The 22,657-nt window shown below is 40.7% G+C and overlaps 1 long non-coding RNA gene across 1 annotated transcript; it reads left to right on the top strand.

Annotated features, from left to right (window-relative positions):
• Positions 1–898: 898 nt before the first annotated feature.
• LOC148323255 (uncharacterized) lies at positions 899–21,317 on the top strand. The gene is made up of 5 exons (XR_015846445.1): positions 899–1,000; positions 10,292–10,409; positions 11,941–12,032; positions 15,134–15,356; positions 21,267–21,317. It is a non-coding gene; the product is annotated as an uncharacterized LOC148323255 (long non-coding RNA).
• The last annotated feature ends 1,340 nt before the right edge of the window (positions 21,318–22,657 follow it).

Here is a 22,657-nt window from a genome sequence, read left to right as displayed (position 1 = left end):
TGTAATAGTTATTGATTTTGCATTTGCTTGATACCATGCTTCATGTTTTAACATTTTTTGAAACATTGCCTGCAATGATTGAAAAAGTAGCCCTACCCCTTGAACTTCTTCACGTTTTAACCTTATAATTACAAATTTGAATGTATTTCTCTGAGATTTTGTGTGATAGAACAACAAAAATGTAATTGTGAAATGCCACAAAAATTGCAGCATAATACAATCTAAAACGTGTTCTATGCATTTGTATTCAATCCGGTGTGATCGATTGGATACAGAAATCACCCACTTAGTAATTAGAGTCTACCCGAGTGTAATTTACTCTCAGTAAATACACTTGTTTTGTGACACATTAATAGTTTGTTACAGAACAACAGTATCATACAGGAACTCACCAGACTGGTCGTGGATAAAACGATGTAGAATTTTAATGCAGAGTTCATAATCTTTTTACTATTTTTCTACGTTTCTATTTGAACATCTCAAGGAACACCATTTAATCTACAGTATCATCCAAAAAATTGAAAAAAGTATCAAAATGCCCTTTTTTGTCATTGTACTCAGTGTACAACGAGATTGGAGAGCTCCCCTTGTCCAGTGTAATAGAACAAATAATTTCATAAAATATATCAATTAAATTAATTGAAGTTTAAATAATTAAACGGAAAGTAAACCATAATAACACACTTTGTTACAGTTCTACAAGGTAAGGGTAGTTTTGTGTGAGAGTTCAGCATGGAGATGGCTCTCGGGAAGAAACAGTTTTTTCTTTTTTTTTTCGTTTACCTGAACTGACAAGTGTCCTGCAGGTTTTCCATATCTTCCTGCTGCAACACAGCTGATTCAAATGATCAGATAATCAGCAGGGTCTGCAGATGCTAGATAACGAGTGCTCAGGTGTGTTGCACCAGGGAGAGGTGGAAAACGGGCAGGACACCGGCCCTCGAGGAACAGGATTGAAGACCCCTGACTTAAACTGACAAAGCCAGCGAGGAGAACACTGGTCAGCACCATTCCTTCGTTTCGTGCTCTGATAACATACCACAGCCACTCATTTGATGCCATTGGTCCATTGCAATTGTGCCCAAAACGCTCCCACATGTTTCTTGACTTGTCTTTGTTTGACGCTTGTGTCACAGCCAGTAAAAACATCCATGGTGTAGTTTAGTAAAACTTAACAAAAGAAGTATAGTGGTTGCAAACATTTGGGAGGAAAAGTTTGGCGTGCGCCATTAAATGTGATAACAAGTGTGAACGCAAGAGGGCAACATTGGCTAACAAAAGTGACATTTCAGTTGCTTCACATGGAATGGAGTTTCACGTGAGTGACCAAAAGGGGGCACCATTGTCTACCAGAATTATATATTTCACTGTCCCAGATACAGCAGCACGGTGACTGGTGGTTGGCACACGTTTTCTAGCCTAGCATTTCTAAAGTTAGTGAATTTGAATCTCCAGCCTTCCTATGCGGAGCTGTATTGTCGCCTGTGCTTGTGTATTTGTTCTGTTAAATGACGACTCCAAGTTGTCCTTAATGTGTGCGTGAATGTTTCCGTCCTCTGAATGAGCTACCTAATTCCCTAAAACAGTATAGAAGTGGTAGCCTAACAGAAAATTAATGGATATGGGAAATGTTTTACTTGCACCAAGTTAAATATTGAATGAAGAATTGTGAAATGCCACTTCTAAACGATACCTGCTCATAAAGTGTCCCATGTTCAGAAGCGTTTTTGCTAACTTAATTTCACCGGGCAGGATGGACATCATGACTTATGTACGGTAAGACTGGCTTTTTTGTGGGAGGGTTAAAAAGAAAGTTGCTAAAGAAGACTAATTGGATTGAGAAAATATATTACCAGAACTACAGTATAAATACAAAACAAGCTGTTCTGTGTGCTTATGTTGCTTTTTTTTTTGCATAGTTTTTATGTCCACCAAGAAGAAACATTAGGTTAACAAAAATCATGCTCATCCAAGTGGCTAGAGGTCATGACAAACAAATTCAGGGCGAATTCTGAAAATACTTCAGTCATGTTAACCCCAATTATGGCCATGTCTGCGTCCACTTACTCCAAAAATTATAAATATATAATAAATATAACCTTTAACATTTTTTCTTGAGTTGTGGGCCCTTTCGGACACCTGTTTTCCAAATGATTGTTTATCATAGCGTCTGGCCCACATCTCATATCAGCAAATGTGTAAATTGTTCAAAGTGAGTTGTGCTACATTGATTTGTTTCAAGACAAAGAGGGAAAAAATAACCTCGAGGCATGTAGCGCTTAGAAATAACAACGCAGCCCTTCTCTGCTCTGTGCTGTTTGTTTGGCTTGACATCAGCCCGAGAACATGGAGGGGCTCTAATGAGAATGAGGGGGTTGCTTTATTCCTTCTTTTCGTCTATTGTTTTAGGATACGTGAGGTTAGGTTGGTCCTTTGTTTCAAGTCTGAATGCAAAGCTAAGAGCTCAACAATGCATTGGATAGCAGGCCCTGAAGTATAGATTGCGGCGGTCATACATGGGACAGAGATACTCCTCCATTTGTCTGACGTCGGAGGTGTCAAGTGGTTGCAGACGGGACTTTGATCCGACCCAGCAACGAGTCTTTGTTGTTATTTTTGGGATTTCTCCTGGGTGCAGCGTAAAACAGCAGTCGACGAGACATTTCAGCACACTTGCACACAACCACATACAAATGCTAACATGCACCTTTACATGTACAATAACACGCTTGCCGTCATGTCAATCAAGTGGATTTATGGATCGATAAAGCCTTTTATTGTCTGGGAATAGGACACAAAGCAGCATGTCGTATTTTGGCTGGATTTCTTTTGTCCATATTTAGTTTGTGCTGGATTAGTATGCGCAAATTTTGAAATGATAAATACATATATAGATCTATAAATGAACACGTACATGTGTACATTTATAAAGATGTGCAGTGCAAAGATGACGACGAATGACATTTGTCAATATCTTCAAATACTGAAAAACATACATAGTTTTATGAATGTCTTACATTTGTAAATTACATTATGTAAATGTGCAGAAAGTTGTGTAGATGAATGAATGAATAAAGATTCATTACTGTTGACATGCATATGCACAAACGTGCAAATCATTTGAAATTGCATAGTCATATATAAAAACAAACGTTATATAATCAGTAATTGTGAGAATGTAAATGAAGTACCTACAATTTTTTTTAAATAAGTGCATCAAATGTCTGTGAAATCTCTCAAAAAATCCTCCAAATTTTCTCATAGAAGTGTAGCTCTAAATGAATTTATAAAAAGGTGAGTAAATGTGAAGAGACAAATATTCTGCCTTTCTCGTTTTTATTGTGAGATCAAGTATGCGACGGGAAATTATCCAATTTAAATTAATTAGTCTGAAATGTACGTTTACATGCGGTTTAGTTTGACTAATATTCTACAAATCTTTATTCCTCGATCGCTGCCAGTTTTATTTAGTGGTAGTCAAAACAATGAAATGCACTTCCAACTGTCGGAAGAAGGTATTAAAAATAACTTGTGTATCCATTTTTTTCAAAATTTGTGTTTGGTAAAGTTCCATGAGAATTTTTCCAATGTAAAATATGTGCCTTAGTTCAACAAAGGTTAGGAAACATGACAACGTATGGCATACTGATCTATAAATGTGTACATGCACGTATACCGATGTGTGCATGTGTCAGATTTATGAATGTGCAAATAGATCATTTTTGTATGCGCGTACCATCCTGCATGTTGACGGCGTTGCCGTATGAAATGGAAATAAACGTTCGCCGTTTGATATCACACTCCAAAAGTAATTATGACCTTTCACCTTTTGCGAAGTGCAAAACAAATGTTTAGCCCGGCGACAGTTTGCGTCGCTAAGATATTTAAGGGGTTGACGTGTGTAGCGTCTCGCCGTGTGTTCGTCTCGACTCCAAGATGTCACATCAGACGCGACGGCTGTTGCAAACATGGCGGCGACGCTCCTCTCGCAGCGCGACGCTGACCTTTCCTCTTAACCCGCGCCTGGCTGCGGCTCGTGACAACAATCAAACTAGCGCTGCTAGCTAGCATCTGACGTATAAATGATATGCATCCCCCGCTGCTCCCATGGCAACCGCCTTGACTTTATTGTTGGCTGGCTTTGATCCCGCTACGCTTTGATTCATTTCTCCTTTCAGCCTTTTAGCTAAACATATCATGTGAATTTGGAGCTTTGTTCCTGACAGGCCCCCGTCTTCCTTTCGGCTCGCTCCCGACGCCTCCCCAGAGGAGTCGGGGAGGAGGAGAGGAATTCCGCCGGATTCAAAGACTTGTCATGACTTTTCTCTCCCTGGGCCTTGCCTTCCCTTGCTGACCTGATCCCCGTCGCCCTTGGTACGTTTACATGCGTTTTAGTTTGACGAGGGCAAGAGTTATACAATAGGACCAATAGCACGTCACAATTTAGACATTTAATTGGAGCTTTTTCTTTGATGAAAATTCTCCATTTACTTCTGTGCTAAGGCCAAAAGCCAAAAAAAAAACTATTAGTTTGGTGCGAGGAACTATGTTGGTGAAATTTGAGGAGCTTTACTTTGACAAAAATACTGCTTTGTCGCCATCTAGTGGAACTTAGGTGCCAAGCAAACGATGATGAAGTGAGTGTAATAAGGGTTTATTTGGACAAAAGTAGAACTTTGCCAACATATTGTTGCTTCTTTTGTGGATTTTCTCATTTCGCAGTAGGGTCAATCTCTATCACGCATGAATAGTGGGAGAATATTGACTATTTCCAGGACAGCAGAGCCCTTTGCCACAAGTAGCTATTCAAAGCAAGTGTGAGTGGCTATACCATGGTGAGCTAGTGGTTAGCACATCTGCCTCTCAGTTGAGAAGTTCTGGGCTCAAATCTTGACTCTCGCCTTTCCTCTGTGGAGTTCCATGTTCTTGGTGTACGTGCATGTTTCTTCTGAAAATATGCATGTTATTTTATTAAAGATTCTTAAATTGCCTCTGGATATTAATGGTTGTCTATGTGTGACCAGCGATCGGCAGGTGACCAGTCCCGGATGGACCTCACATGTCGCTCAACGTCTGCTAGAACTGTTGCTGTAGAAAATGGATGAAGGGACTCTGTGGCTCAAATTATTCTACCTCACTAATTTAAACCAGCAAAAGTATAGAGTTGGACCACTATCGATTACTAGGCTACTACAAGAAATATTTAAATGACCGTATTTAAAGTCTGATGACACATTGGTAAATAACGGGATTCATAGCTCTTTGCTTCATTTGCCAAATTGGGTGGTGAGGCATTTAATGCGCTTGATTTAGCCCAGCCAATCATAAAGACACGATTACGTGACGTAAAAGTGCACTGATATACAGAACATTTACAAACAGAAATAGCATATTCAATCCAAATAAAAGGCAGTTGGGCTTGCATTATTATGGGCATGCAAGGAGCAAGGTCATGCATACTAATAGGCCATAGGATGTGTGACGTGTTTCTTTAATACTTAAATCCTACATTATTTCCAGTATATTTTTCTGTACGTTACATGTGACTCTATTTTCATAGATAGGCACAGCTACATACGGCGGAAAAACTGGCGCTTCTTCATGTTTGTCGCGGCTTAAGTTTCACACACAGATGCACGATGAAAGGCGTTCTGCAAGTGCCTTCATGGCAGCCAACTTTACATTTGCAAGTGTAGATCTTGCAATCCCTTAGAAACGTACATTACGCATGCCTTTCACCTACATGGTCTCCAGTGAGTCTGTTATAATTCTGCAGTGAAATTAAAGGGAATGAGAGGTGCCGTTTCCATTGGCTGGGAAGCAAGTTGTCGGTGTTCACTCCCACAATGGCGCAAACATCCCCTTATAACTGCCGCATCCATCCATGATCCGAGCCGCTTATCCTCATGAGGGTCGCGGGCGTGCTGGATCCCATCCCAGTTGTCTTTGGCCCGACGGCAGAGTACACTTTGAACTGGTTGCAAGCCAATCGCAGGGCACACAAAGTGCACCCATGTGCACAGTTTGACTGCATTTTGCACTAGACTTGCAAGTACCGGAGAGTTTTGAGATCTTCCATGTGTGTGGTGGAGCTCTGTTATTCTAGCATTGTGGTTTCTTGTCCAGTGGGTCAGTGTGTGTGTGTGTGTGTGTGTGTGCGTACGTGTGCATGTGTGCCTTACATTGTGGGAACATCAATCTTTTTATGTTGTCACATTGTGGCAATCAGCCTCTTCGTTTGAAGTTCTGGCCTTGGTTAGGTGAAGGTATTGTGTATAAAGTAGTAGTTCTGGTCATACTGAGGGCAAGCAAGTGTGCAGGAAATGAACGTTAAAGTTAGTCATGACAGAAACAAGACCACATTTCCCCATAAACGTCGGAATTAAAGACATGGCTATGTGTTTCGAAACTGGTCATTACAGAACAGGCCGTGTTCTATTGCTTCTGCCATGACGTTTATTGTTTGCCACTTATTATACTGTGTGTATGCTTGCCTACCACTGATACTTTAACAGTCGCCTGCTGAAGCAACTGCCGCTCTTGATTACCTTTGCCCAATTTCTCAAGCTTTCCACAGCAAAATATTACTGCGGATAATTGCAAAAAGCACTCAAAGTTGAGTGCATCAGTGGGAATGAGCTACATGACCAAACAATGACAAAGTCATGTTTTTAATTCTTGGCATATGGAGACACATTTGATCCGAGTGGAGAGTAAGGGCATCAAGACAATGGAGTGCTTCAGCAAAGTGGAGAATGTGGCGATGTCAAGCCTCCTGGATCTATTTCATGGGGATGGTTAGGAGACTTTCATAATGTAAGAGGAGCAAGAAAGTGGAGTGCTGCAGCCAAATGGAAACTGGAGCACAATACTTCACACATCCTGAGTGAAATCTCACCAATATGGCTCACTAACATTTGCAAAAAACAAGAGTGTTTCGTTTACCCCCACCCCCCAAAAAAAAACAAATAAATGTCATTACAGCAAAGTGGAGAATCCGGAACAACTTTGGGCTGTGACCAAAGCTAGATTAAAGCGTCATGCCAAGCTAACATTGGAGAACGAGGGCCCCACAATCAATCTAGCACCCTGCATGTGGCGATTTAAACACAAATTACAGAATATAACCCTGAAAACGTATTCACTGCCAGCCATTTTTAGCCCCTCCTTTACCTTACCAGTGATTTATTCATTAAGATATCTAACAACGTACCTCAGAATGAATGCCTGGATATTTAAAAGATGTAAATATATGTCATTGGCAGTGCCTGAGTCGTATTGCACAGAAACAGAAAAGCTAACGGTAATGTCACCAATCTCAAAATTTGGAGATACATGCTTTTTATTGGACAGTGACGATATATCACTCTTTCAGGACTTTCACCGCTCCGAAAATGTTTGATGTTAGTGATGCTGACATGTAGCCACCTGGCATGTACACGACTTGCATGATCGGTAGAGATTGACGTCTCATTCTGATGAAAAGATGTGTGCTGTTTTTTGGTTGTTGAAAAAAAAAAAAAAGATCATGGCGAACAATGAATTGTTGATGTATAATCAAAAAGGGATTCTAATACCAATACCGTTTGTGTTGTTTGCTCACTTGATGCAGCGTATCAAGTGACTACACCTGTCAATCTGCTTTGAGGATGGAATATTTTAATTATCACCACACTTTGCATCTCAGTGATTCCCCCCACTCATGTTTTTGATCAGAGACAGTTTTGCACAACCACAAAAATATACACTTGCACACGCTAATGACTTCCAAGAAAAATAGAAATACCATATCCAAAATATTCAATTTGTGATTGAAACTGTCAAATTGTAATAAATTGAACCATGTAGTTATCATTGTGGTTAAGTTTTCGAAGATAACCTATTACCCAGACCTGCTCCTTCAGAGGCCCAACTAATTTGTTGTAGTGTGATATTTGACCAATGGGGGGCAGTGTGACTGCTGGCAAAATCCCCTTTTCAATACAGTGCACATGGATGGAGGATTTACCAGAGCATTTTTTTGTCTCAAATGTAACGCTGTGATTATACGATTTGAATGAATCAAACTAATGCATTTAAATATTAATCAAATTACTTTTGTGTATTCTTCTGTGCTTATTTTAAATTTGTAGTAACTCCTGATATGCTGAAAGTTGTTTGTATTGTATAGCCAGTGTCATTTAAAAAGCTTGTATTTTTTTTAAATTTTTGTTTATTTTAATTTTTTTTGTTTATCATTTCAAATCAAGCGTGAATGAACAAACAATGCATTTCAAAATGTTCATTGTTAAAAACAGTAATCTCTGCAAGTTTTTTAAAGCACATTTTTCCCAAAACAAACACAAGAACAACAATAATAATAATAATGAAAAATTAGTCACTGTCCAATGAAATGTATTTGACTCCAAATTTTATGATTCACTTTTCAAACACAAAGGGAATGTATTTTTATTGTATTTAATAATAATAAAAGCAATTAAAAATTGGTTGCTCTCAGAAGAAAAGCCCTTACATCCACACTTAACTTTTTTTAATCAATGATGTAATTAATCTTTTTAAAAATCTGAAATTCTAATATTTGAAGTTATGTACTCTTTATTGTTCAGATTTCTTTCATCACCTTACTGCTATTACCGCTCTTGTATTTTGCACACCTGTGCCAATAATTTGCTTCTTCATTTATTTGTATTTAGACACTTTTTTTCCAAATATCTTAGTACATCTCCAGATAAAAGTGGAGCTACAGGTTTTTATTTTTTAGTAAAAAATTTTAAATGCATTTTTTTCAGCATTTTCCTGTAATTTCACAGTGGATCTTGTTGAAGACTATTCGGACCTCAAAAGTGCGTGGTTATATGATGAAGATGCAAATTGCTTGGTTTTGGCCGAGTCTGCACTCTACTCTTCCACTCATTTTAAAGTGTTTTTATTTTTACTTTGTTTCCAGTAAAATAACATCCTTGGCCCCTCCCTCTTCACGATAGAACACAACTCTACTACTTTGCATTTGTGAGCCGAGCAAACAGCTGCCTGATGAATAAGTTAGGTCATCTAAATATGGCTGCTAGTCATGTATCTTTAAAAACTATTTAATAATGGTAATCAAGATAATCAACAACGTAGCAATTACATCTTTACACTTTCCCTTGTTAATTATGGATCATGAGGAAAGACTGCGTTGGCGGTCTCAGGTGGATTGTTCGTCTTAAGTGTTTACGAACTCGAAAGCGGAGCGACTACTCACGAAATAGCAACGATGGCGGAGTTGCTATGATTTATTTATTGGCGCATGTTAGTAGGGGAAGACCCGCTGTAGCGTTTATTATCATAAAGGCCTCCGGTCACGCGTGCAAAGCCGCCATCTCGCATGCATCACTCGAGAGGTAGCGTTCCGCACTACGACTACGACGCGACGTCGCTCTCCCCGAAGCTAACGGCATTAAACGTAAGATGTAAGTTGTTTTCCTTCCTTCGCTCTCGGTTTATTTTAAATATGTCAAATCAGTGCCAGTGTGCTGCGGGAGGAAGAGGCGAAACCTCTGCTCAATGCACCTGCTCTCACATCTTCTCCAAAGCATGCAAGCGAGTACCTGACATGGGCGTTTGCGTTGTCGCGAGCGCACGAGTGGGTTGAAAACTCAAAATGAACCCTGCAGAGGCCTTCCCTCGCTCTGTTCAATTATTTAGGCTCAAAGAAGATGAGGAGGAGGAGGAGGAGGAGAGCGGCGGTTTTCCCCGACACGAGCACGAGCGAATCACATATTTATCCAGCTTCATCTTTGCCAAATAGCCGCCAAATGGAAACAAATACCTTCAATGGAACACTCATGTTTGCTTTATGCGCACAGCTCATTTTGGGAAAGCAGTCGAAGAGCGCAATACCTCTCCTGGTTACTCCAGTGTCCTTCCACATTCAATAAAACGCATGTTAGGGTCAATTGTGACTGAATTGTCGTTGTGAATGGCAGGTGACGAATCCAGGGTGTACCCTCCAAATCAGCCAAAGTCAGCTGGCAGAAGGATCGTCAGTCCGTCACTGATGGACGCACGTTTTTCTGACAATTGACGAATGATGGGAAACTTAAATAAATAAATAAATAAAAAATGTCAATCATCAGTGTAATTGCCACTAACTGGGTGAAGGACCGACGCATTTCTCAGTGCATCACCGACGGGTGCCCGTTATGACTGCAACACGTCCGCCTGGCTCGTGCGTTTGTTTGCTGAGCTGAATACAAACAGGGTTGCTTCCATTGACTATATACGAAAATGCTTTGTGCTTCCTCTCCAGTACGTGGCGGTGTGCACCAAAGAGCTGTAATCCCCCAATGAACCATGAAGAAGAAAAAGTAAATGATGTAAACTGCCTGGATCTGATTTCACCCCTGCGGAGCAGAATTCTGGTTAAGGTAAGCCATTTTGGCATAAAATGTTTTGGTGTTTTAGGAGTTGAAACGGCTGCCGCCACAGGCGTGCTCCCACTGTTCTTAACTGTTTAATAGATTGGCAAATAAGTGTGTGTAAAGTAACACTTTCGATTTTCCATGTTATGGATGGATGGCTGGACTATGACGCGCTTTTTTGGCTTTGTGGGGGTTAATGACGGACTGACGATAGACCGACTGGCGGACCGCAAGCGATGACTGAAATTTTTAAAAAATAACTCGACCGACTGACCATTCCACTTTGTTTAGGCTAAAAAAAAAAAAAAGTGACGGACTGACAATGACGGACACATTCCCAGGCTGCTGACGGATAGCAAGTGACGGACCGGTAAAATGTTGTCAATTAGCCATAGCCGTAGCCATAGACGCTGTGGGGGTTCCTCAAACCAGAAAAACGGATAGTTGCAAAATCCCCAGCGGATATGACATAACTACATTTTATGCAACAATCATTATACACAACGTTTGTGTTTCGTTGGTTGCAGTCATGCTACATGTCACGTGCCAGTAATTGGTGGATACATCCCTCACTCTTCATTGGGTCTGTCCTAAAAACAAGCATCTCACACAGGATCACAATTGGTCAGTTGCATCTTTGGCATTTCAATGGTCAGTCTCGCATTAAGTTAGATTGCTTTCTTGTCATTGGTCATTCTACCTGTCCGTCAGTAGATGCGTTGATATGGCTGTTGTTGTGCCCATTGTTCTCTTGTCCCTCCCCTGGTTGTTAACCACTCCATCCTGTTAGCCGCATGTCTATACTCTGTCTCTCCATCTTAACGCGGCAGCCCAAGAAAGATGGTTACTAAATAGGGCCCGAGTTTTGGTTGAGGTTTTTGACCAATCACCTCATTGCTCACACATGTGGAATGTGGTTGGTATTCTGGGATGAGTTGTTGATATAATCACTGTATAATATGTCATGCGCTCTCTTCTGTCGTGAAATTGTGCTATGAAAATGAGATGATTTGGGATACTAAACTTTTTATTGGTCCGTTGCGTGCAGCCTATATGTATATTATGTCCGTCACTTTTCATTGGTCAGTAGGGCAACATTTCAGCAGTTGCTACTTAACCCAAGAAGGTCACAGCCAAACGTCACCAACACAAGTGAGATCAGCACTGGCACCGGCAACTAAGCCTGAATACTCTCAACTTATTTACAGACAGCCCCACGTTTGCCTTCACATGATCGCCGTCAAGACGAGAAAGCAAAAACAAACTCCACTGTAGCTGTCAACATTTCCTCCCTGTCTGGTCGTCTCTTTTACAAGCGCCTCGCAGCATGTAAACACAAACGCATGCACAAAAGACACACCGCAACAAAAATCTGTACGCCCACGTGCACGCACGCCACAATTTCCTCCAGTGCAGGGTGCTGGGAAACCTGTCAGACGCTCACAAAGAGAACAGCAAATTTATTTATTTCTCTGAGTTCTGAGTAATTACAGGCATTACGGCGGTGCGTGGCGCTGACGTCTCTTTATACCATCAGGTGTCAGAGTGCGCCGTGCAGAGAGGAGGAAGCGGCGGAGACGAGGAGACGTGACTCCTTCCCGCCGTCTGATCTCTAATCAAATTAAATAGGTGAGCACTTCCTCCTTTCGCCCCCCCCCCATCACCCAAAAAAATGGTAGGAGGTGCCAATTGTGAATCTCAAGCTGCTGAAAAGGAACAGGTACCTAGAGGAAGAATATTCTTTGAATTCAATACCCCTAACATGTCAACACCATTCCAAACTAAATTATTACCCTTCATGCCAGACATTACAGACCGCACCTGTGATCGGTTACGATTGATTGCTCAGTGTACAGGTCAGCAACATCCGAGATTATACAGTTACAACCCAAATTCCTCATCAGTTTAAAAGTTTGCAGTTGACGTTTGTCAAGATACTACTGTTTTTTTTGTATACTATATACACTGTACTATAAGACAATAAGCAGCTACTTTTTTCCTAGATTTTGAACCATGCGACTAATACAACGGTGCGGCTTTTCTGTAGATTTTTCTTTCACCGGTAGGGACGCTCTATAGTTCCGAAAATACGATAAATAAACCTCGATTTTTTTTTTTTTTTTTCCTCTCGGGTCTGTTCTGTTTTAATTAGCAAAGTTGTTGCCGTGTTAAAAGGCACTGTTTTAACAATCTGTTTATGTGCATCGTTCTGTGCATGCAGTAAACAATACATTTTTTCATCATAGAAAACTGCGGCTTACAGCCTGGTGTGACCTGTATATGGTTTTTCTTTTGTTTGTTTTTTTTTTGTTTTCTGGAGAATATTTTTGAAAGCTGGAGAATGCTTTTCCTGACCCGGATGCTAGAAGGCTTTACTTTCACCAACTCGTGAGCTGATTGGCTATGGCAACTGCCTGTCAACTCTAAGAGCTCGTTCACTTACAAAGCACATACTCCATCACTGCTCATTCTGAAGGTGTTCTATGAAATCTGCCTGGCAACACAAGCTAGCCGAATTCTGATTGGAATAAAAACTCTCACCAAAAATATAACGTCTTATATTTGCATATTCTTAATATATAAAATTAAATACAATTTCATAAATATGATCATCAGTTCTTGATTTTTGGTTATGTTAGGCAAGCAGAGAAGGCCTTGAAGGGAGCCTCAACCCTCACCATCAGTACACTCGCAAACTGCAGGTTGCCCTCCCCTTTAAATTACAGCAAAACAACCTGGAAGCATGTTCATTAAAGGCAATGAAAAGTGGAGGGATGAAGGGAAGAAAAATTGGCACATAAATATCTCTTCCAAGCAAATCACTCTACAAGTCAACCGCCCCCTCGGAGTGTGTGAGGTGGTATTGAGGGTGCGACAGTGCCCCCTCGACTGCAGACATGCAGGAGACACATGCATCGACTTTGCCTGTGACGGCTGTTAGCTCCTCCTGAAAGCTGCCTCAACTCGCCATGGAAAAGTAACGGCGGCACGCTTGGATGACACATTATTATCCTTTAATCTCCACGCTCAGCTCGTGGAGCATCAAATTGAAATATCCTGAACAGATGTAAAAACACATGTGGGCCCGGGCGCGCAAGCTGTGCAGCGCTTTGTTTCATCTCGCTGTGATGTGAGCCTTAAGGAGAAAGCTTTTTAAAATTTCATCACTATTCAAAAGGATAATTAATACGTACCCCCAGGCTTTGATTATGCGATACCCAGTGTGTACTGCCGCTGCTGTTGCCATAATGAGCCACTCATCATCAGCGCACTCTGCCTCCCTGTGCCTCCCCAGCAAACATACAGTTTGCATAAGGTACCGTACTTAAGATTCTGCACAAGAACCTTTTGTGTGTGCGAGACACCGTATAGTCCCCTGCCATGTTTATAAGAAGCTGCGTGTATGCATGCAAGGTGCGACTCCCTCATCTCATTTGCAGTTCAGCGTTATACGATCACGCTAGTTGTTGTAGTTTGTCTACAAGACGCCCCCTGTCAGGCCGCCTGCACCAAATGTGGCCTTCTATGAACGCGTACAAATTCGCTCTCCTCCCTCATGCTTGACGCTCAGGCGGCATGTGGAGAGTGACAGACCATGGAAGGGCAATATTGTGAGGTCACATGTAATGAGGGCTGTTAATTAGAACACCTCAAGGCGAAACAATAAGCAGGCTTAAGGAAGACTCTCACGTCATTGATCAGTCTGCATGTTGGTCATTACACACAGAGCCAGTGATTGGTCGGTGGCGTCACTTAGGCTCAGTTGCTTAATCTGTGAATGAGTGCAGACAACACCAGTTATTGGTCACTTATTGGGCTGCAAATAGTAATTATTTTAATAATCGATTCATTATGAATCGAATTGTAATAAAAAGCATGTTTACCTTCCCTTTATTAAATACAGGAAATCAAATTGACAGTGCAGGAAATGCAAAGACTACTTAATTGTGATTCAGTGACTGATTTGAAAAATAGGCAAAAATGTTGATCATTGTTTTTCAACATAAAAGCAAATGTTTTCAACACAAAGATACTCTGTCGGCTTTCATTCAGGACTACGGAAATTGTAAAATTTTTCAATGAAAAAAGGTATTTAAATGATTAATCAAATCTCAGAAAAAATTGATTAAATTCAATGTTGATTAATTGTTCCACCTCCTCACTCTTCATTGGTCGATCCGATCTACTTGTCAATCATTGCAGACAACTGTAATCGGGCTGTTTCATTGGTTAGTCTACAACCACTCATTCCAGACAGCACGGGTGGGTGGTTGGTCACGTCTTTTGAGCAGCATTGGTTAGTTTTCCTGTCAATGCTCAAAACATCAGTCATTGGTCAATTGCATCACCTATGGTAGTGTCAAGAGGCTTCGGGATCGGTTGGAGAGCGACAGGCCGTGGAAAGGTATGGAGAGGTCGCTCGTAATGAGAGCTGTCAATTAAAATGTCTCACTGCTAAGCATTAAGCAGGATTACGGACTACAAACTACTAAATCCATATGTCTGTTACTGAGCATATTTAGGGGTTAGTATTGCGTCTTTGACCGTCCAAAAACAAGCAAAAGCAGCCACAGATTTGACCACATAAACACACCAACCTCATTTTTGCGTGGAAGGTTGTCCACTTCCAAGCTACTTCTCTTGACACATAATAGGACACCACTGTCACACCGGCACAATCTCCTCTGACATTCTATTCCCTGAATAACACTCTTCATCTCTCTTTGCAGATGGGGGGTGAAAAAGAGCATGTCATTTGGGATTTGCCCCAGCGCCCAAGATAGCCAATGATGGAACTTTAGCCCGCGAGAAATTTTAGCATGTTCACTCGGCGGTGAAGTGACACGCCAGAGGGGCGCCGTGACGGGCAGACATCAAGGGCGGACTTGGGCGACTCCTCCATCCTAGAATCCAATTCCATGCCTGACACTGTGTGGAATTAGCTTCAGACAGGTGAGTGATGGCTTCCCTGGGTGGCAAACGGACACGAGTCAGATCAGAGTTGAAGTTGCACCTGGAAATCCTGATCAATTAGTAGTTAAAGTTCATTTAAAGAAAGAGTTCCCAAATTTATGGTTGCCATCCAAAATAAGTGGCAACTCACAGTTGTTAAAAAATTCAAAGATACTAGTATTCATATGTATGACACTTGATTTAAATTTAAATACATTTCTACACAATGTTTGACTTGCTGAGGGCATCTGAAGAGGAAGTGGAGTGGGCTGCAGGGTGCACATGGGCCTGCTGGAAACGCCTTCAGATGGGTCTCATTAAAGAACTTATCATGTCAATTACCAATCAATACATGTCCTGGGGCTTAAAATACATTACACATGCATTGCCCCCAGAAGAGTTTAGTGTTGATGAAATTATTATGTCTAGTCTTTTTTTCAGCTTTATTAACTCGTTTAAGTCAGCCTTCAATGGTACTTCTACGTGCTAAGTGCCAATCGTTACACATAGAACCAGGGAATGGTCAATTACATTATGGTTCATTAGTTAGTCTATCAATCCAAGGCCCGAAAAAAAACAAATTTTTTGCATAGCAGGTTTGCTTATAGGCGGCTCGGTGGCCGACTGGTTAGCACGATGGCCTCGCAGTGAGAGACAGCATCGGTCGTGGGTTCGATCGCGTATCTGGCCTTCCTGTGTGGAGTTTGCATGTTCTCCCCGTCCCTGCGTGGGTTTCCTCCGAGTACTCCGGTTTCCTCCCACATTCCAAAAACATGCATGGCAGGTCGATTGAACACTCTAAATTGCCCCGAGGTATGAGTGTGAGTGCGGATGGTTGTTTGTCTCTGTGTGCCCTGTGATTGGCTGGCAACCAGTTCAGGGTGTCCCCCACCTACTGCCAGAAGATAGCTGGGATAGGCTCCAGCACCCGCCGCGACCCTAGTGAGGAGAAGCGGTTACAGACAATGGATGGATGGATGGAGGTTTGCTTAGTAATGACTTAATTTTAGGGGAACATTTCTATATTTAAGGAGCAATTTGGTTAATCTCAGGTACCTGAAGCAAAGGTTTTATTTAAATAATAAAAAAATTGTTTTCATTTTTGTATTTTCTTGCAGAGAAAAAATTCAATGGGCAATTTCATACACAAATATCAATTTCACCTTGAACTTGGTATGTCTGAATGTGTCGTATGGTCCTTTAACAAAGTTAACTTGATTAAAATAAATAAATAAATCGAATCTGTTATGTCATTTTGAGAACATTTATTGTGCAGGCCTCAAAAGAAAGTTAAAACAAACAAGCGGGTATTATAAATATTGTACTTTTACATTTCTAGGACAGCCCTCCTGCCTGACATTTGCCCTAACGGAAGTTTATTCAGATTCATTTTCAATTCTGTTTAGAGAGTATGATTTTTTTTTTTCTTTCTCCGTAGTCCAGACACTTAAGTTGCTGTTATTTTTGTTCAAAATGGAATTTTCTCCACTTTCAGGCAGTTTCAGCCAGACGTCTGTGAAAAGTGAACTTGATCGCCCAAGCACATAATTCCGGTCTTGAACGATTACGTGTCAGTTTTAAGTTACTTTAGCAATTAGCATCACTGGTCTGTTTAACCTCGTAATCGCTTGATGAGAAAGATTTTTGTCACAAGTGTAAGTTATCCGCAGCCATGGAGACAATGATTAGTGATTTATTAACGACTCCATGCTATCTAGCCGTTATTTCTGGTTACGGTACAATTTCATACTTGTCATCCCACTTATAAGAAATGCACATTATTCGTCGCCATTGAGACATTTCATATCATAATTCATGTCTGATTTTTTTTTTTTTTCCCTTCAATTTTGCGCCTTGGCTTTTGAGTAACTGCTTTATTGAGACTCTCCTCCGTCCCTACACGGCCTTCCATACGTATTGTCAGCAGGTGTCAATCAAAATTCGGCCCTCACAAAAGAAGCCTCACATTTCGCACAACAATTATGACCGGCTTGAAATATGGATTCTCTCCTTGACGCCTCGCCACTCGTCATTCATGGGGGCCAGCGGGGTCCTGCCATGGGAAGCAATTATCGCTAGATGCCAGCTGACAGCCTGACTCCGTTGCCAGCGCCATGATGCCTCTCATCCCCGGGCATACTCTAGGCAAATAGCATCCTCATCCCTCAAATCAAACCTCTTTGCCACTATTGGCTACAATCAGAGAGAGGGAGATGGTTCCCTTTGTTTCGCAGGACAATGCAGTGGATAGAACAATGAAGAGATGCTTTGATTATTTTTCTTTTCCAAGCAACTGCTGTCTTGCCCATAGGGAGAGATTTTTTTGGGAACGGTGGGGGCGGAAAGCAACAATTAAGACCCTTGCAAAGCAAATGACCACATTTGATACAAGCAATAACGAAAAACAGCCCTTTCAAATCTCATTGGGTTGAGAGTGCATCCCGTCGCCATGGCTAAAACATTCATCAGAAAACAGCGGCAAACGGCATGGAGCTCGCGGTGCGATCAACGCAAGCACTTCTCCTGGGATTTGTCCTGCTCTTCAAAGCAGTGAATAATACCAGGCAAGTCTGAAAGCAGACTTGAGACGGTGGTGGGGAAAGCGATGGACAAGGAAAAGGCGAATGCTAGTGGGTATGATAAGAGCATGTCACTGGTAGTTGGGGAAGTCTGGACTACTTAACATGGATGCAGTCACACGGTTGGTTGTTAGAGCAGCACAAATTGCATTTTACGTTGCAATTAAAGAATTTGACGGAACATAGCAATACACTTGTGCAAATGATATTGGAAACCACTAATAGGTGTATTGATTCCGAGACAAGGAACATTTACTTTACGCGGAGAAAAGTGGACGACATCAAGACCAATGCAGCCAAAAATATCAGCTATCATTTTGATCTGGAAAATAATCTAAAGGTGGTCTCTGATGGACAACCGGAGGGAGCGGGGTCGGCCAATTGTTGTAATTGTTGTGAATTTCAGAGAAGGAAAAGGGATTCTCACCACTGCAAGACAGAAAAGTAGTATTAGAACAATGCCATACCAATGAGGAATTTTTTGATTTTGTGAGACAGAAAAGGTGAGTGCAATTACGTTGAAGGAGGAGCGACAGAAAGGGAACATTGCCGATGACAAACTTATTGGAGGGGCTGTGTTCAGAATCGTATTCCAGCAACAAAAAAAAGGTGTGACTTAATGTTTAACGATATAGAAGTTACAGATACATTTACCACACATGAAACCAATACAATACTAGTGTGCTTTTTAGAGGATATACGTGAAATGCTCGATAAAACGGTTGATCGCAACTTTTGGGAGACTTTAATATGAATGCATTTAATGAGAACTGCCCCATGTGGAATAGATTATCATCTGTGGCTAAAATATAGAGAGAGTGGCAACAGCAACTAGAATAGCTGTCAACAAGTTTGGCAGTTGTACAAGATGGATGTTTACAGGGATTGTTGATAAAACACGCACCATTGAAAAAATAGACTGCTATATTTAAAAGTGCACCTTGGTTGAATGTGGAAATGAAAACTTTAATTTCCCAGCGTAATGATACTAAAATAATGGCAAATAAATCAGGATTGCTATTTGACAGAGAATTTTACTTTAAATTCAGAAACACGGTGATTAAACTGAATAAAAAAAAATTATTGAAATTGACATTTACAAATCAATTTAATGGGCTGATTTGGGATTAGGAGGTCATCCGCTCGACCAGGGGCGGGCAAACTTTTTGATTGGCGGGCCACAACGGGTTCTAAAATTTGACCAGGAGCAGTTGAAGGGAGTGTTTTGGTAACCTTACCTCATCAGAGGAAAAAAATGCATTTCATTTTAAATGAAAGTGAACAAAAGCATTACAACAAAAAATATGTCTTTGACACACCACAGTATTTAAAAAATAACACATTAACAAGGTTTATTCATTGAATTTTTTTCAAGTTTGGCGGGCCGTATTAAAACGTTGAATGGGCCGCAGGTGGCCCCTGGCCATCGTTTGCCCACGCCTGCCCTGGACTGTACTAAAATACTAAATGACCAAATACAATGATACAAAATTGTTTTTTACATTTTTTCATAGCCTCATAATACAATACAATACAACTTTATATTTATAGTGCATTTCAATGCCCTGTACTATTCCAAATTATTCTAAATAAATATAGAAAAGGATGAAGCTGTTGAAAAAGTTTTGAAGTATATCCAAACTCACCTTGTTGGTGCTTTTGGGGGAGGATAATGGAATGCATCTGGTGTGGTTCATGAGCCACGATGTTAGCACTTCCTTTTCTCACACCTGTTACGATTAGATGCCACAGATCTGGACTTTAAAAAAAACAAAAAAGAAATGTGTACAAAAATAGCATGCTCACACCCTGTAGCGCAGCCACGGGTTTAATGCAATCAATTTTTTTTGGGGATGTTTGTTTTCGACTGTGGTCAACAATACTGCTGAGCCACACATTATTCATTTTATGCCAGAGGGTGCGTGCCACAATTGGACGCTGAGCCGGACTATGCTTTTTGCTTAAAAATAGTGTGCGAATGGAGTCGGGAGCCCTGACTCCAGCTTTAACATGCGTTGAATTCAGTGTTAGCATTTTCTTTTTTGTACTCATTTGACTGACCTCCATTCAATAAATGCCTAAAACAATTGGTAATTGTTACTGGCATATCTGAAGTATGCTCATGATTTGGGTTTTGGCTCGCAACTAGCAAGGTAACAAAAGCTAATGAAAACTAAATGCCATCCATTAGCTGAGGTGCTTCTCCTCACTATTGTCGCAGGCGTGCTGGAGCCTATCCCAGATATCTTCGGGCAGTAAGCGGGGTATACTGGTTGCCAGCCATTCGGAGGGCACACGACGACAAACGGCCTGCAACATGCAAACTCCGAAAACTAATTTGAAACTGAAATGACTCAAACTAAATTTGATGAAACATTTCCGTTAATAAAATAGATATGTGATTGCCTTTATAGGAAAAACTATCACGAAGTGAAATATGAGCTTCATAGATACTTAGACTTACTCGACTTTATAGATTTAAAAAAAAAAATACTAAAACTAATGAAAATTAAACAAAAAAAAAGCATTTTTGAATAAATAAAAACTAGCAAAAATAAAAACTAACTATAATGACAAACTCATGCTTGTAAGTCAACGTTCCTCTTACTAGTGCTAGTTTATCAATAGAAAAAGAGCCACGATTAATCTGACGGTTTAAGAGTACCTACAAGATGAATTGGGATAAATGAATGGAAATGGCACAATTAATTGCTATAAAAGTCAAACAGTCATTTGCCACTTTTCTCATTAGTTGAAAAAACACACCAAGGCAAAGTTCAGTTGGATGCTTTAATCACTTTAATTAATGCACATTGTTGTGTGTTCCCTTCTCGCTCACGGGCTTGCTCACTTGCTCCCTGTGTACCTATATTAGTGAAGTAATAAATAAATGAACACACACTGCCACCGACTAATTATCATGCAAATACAGCAGCAACAAAGCATGCTGGGACTGTTAATCTGTGCCACGTTGCTGGCGAAATTCCCCATAGTGCCTCACAATTGTCCGCCGTGCAATTAAGAGGATGGAGCGGGCAAGCAATGGCTGTCGCTTGGATTCGCCATTTGGCTGGGTGATGCTAAAATAAACTGTGTATGCCAAAATCTACTTGTTACTACTACTAAACAGATAAATGGTAATGCAACATGTTGGGTTGCAAATTGGCAACATTTTGTGTTGCGACAGGATGCCGGGTTTAAATTTAGACCAATTCTAATAATCACTTACGAAAACAGGCTTTATGTGGGCTTTTTCCCGACAGCCTGCTGCTTTTTATTATCCTGTCCTGTCAGATGTTGCGAATAAAACACTGATGTCTTCACTTTCTAGGCCTAGCTTTGCTTGGATTCATGTGGATTTGGACGCCATTTCATGGCCAGGTAAATATTGGCTTTGTTTTGATTGCTAAGTAATTGGTGTCATCATTTGCAGAGGTGGAGTTCTCACACTTAGGTACAGATTAAAAAAATAAAAACACCAGTACAAGTAAAATGAAAAGTGAAGACTCTGAAATGGAGAAAAGTAAAAATAAAATATAATCAAATAAATTAAATAGATTTTGATAATGTATCAAAACGAAAAACGTTTACCCTTATACTTGTTCTCATTCGGGTCATGGGTGAGTTGCAGGTTAACCCGGAGAGTGTACCAGCCAATCACAGGGCACATGGGCAAACAACATTTCACATTGAGTTCACACCTTGCCAGATAATCTGGTGACTGACTGTGGTTTGTCGGCAACTAAATGCGATCTTAGTTGACAGTTAACTAGTTGGAAACAATTCACTCGCAACTTACTTCAACTTCCTCTTCCTCTCGCTCCCAAAGACGGCAATGATATTGTTGTCCCACATTGTTTTTATTTCATCACAAGCATTGTTTACACGTGTTTAACAAAAAAAAAATATAATAAGATGAAGTATTGATAAAATTGTTCATGCAGATGGGCGTGACTTAGTAGATACGTTCTCAACCCCGATTGGCTGTCACCAAAGTTCACTTCATCCTACAGGGGTGGAATCGATGAAGGAGCAAAATTTGCTAATTTTCTGCTAGTTGAGAAATCGCGCCTGACTACGTGAACTACGTTGACTATATATGGAAATGCACCGCTGGGAATGATGAGCACGCCTTCGGTCTGCTCATAGGATAACTTGGTAATGAAAAGTATTCATGATGACCCCGTCATATCGTCGCCCACGCGAGAAGGCGCGCTCCCCCAGTTTGAAAACAACTGAATTAAGCTAACATGCATGTTCTAGAATGTGAGAGGTTGCCAGAGTACTTAGAGAAAATTGACTCAGGCAACAAGTAAATGCGACAAAGGATTTAAAGCCCAAAATCATCAGACTTGTGAAGCAAATGTGCTAACCAATTTCTAACGTGCTGTTTTCGATTATTTCCAATAGGGAAAATTGTTTCTAAAGCCCAAAAAAGTCTGAGGTTAACCAGCATTCCAGAGCAGATTATGTTCCACTCTACTTCTCTCCATACAAAGACTCATAAATACATAAAATGCCACAAAAAAAGAGGACCTTACTTAGATTCCTGATCCAATTGGATTCATCGCAAAGATCAAAGATTCCAAATCAAAGGGAAGAAGCAATTTTTATGTTTTAGTTTTACATGAGCGGCTCGGGAAATGGATGGATGGATTTTCACTTTGTTGGGCAGATATGCCGCAAAATAAGAACACGAGAGCAAAAAGTGCCTGATTCCGA

Source organism: Idiotropiscis lumnitzeri, chromosome 14 (genome assembly GCF_059441095.1).
Source record: "Idiotropiscis lumnitzeri isolate Australia: NSW breed Sydney's pygmy pipehorse chromosome 14, RoL_Ilum_1.0, whole genome shotgun sequence".
In the NCBI taxonomy this organism is placed as follows: Eukaryota; Metazoa; Chordata; class Actinopteri; order Syngnathiformes; family Syngnathidae; genus Idiotropiscis; species Idiotropiscis lumnitzeri.
This window is presented reverse-complemented; position numbering and strand designations above follow the sequence as displayed.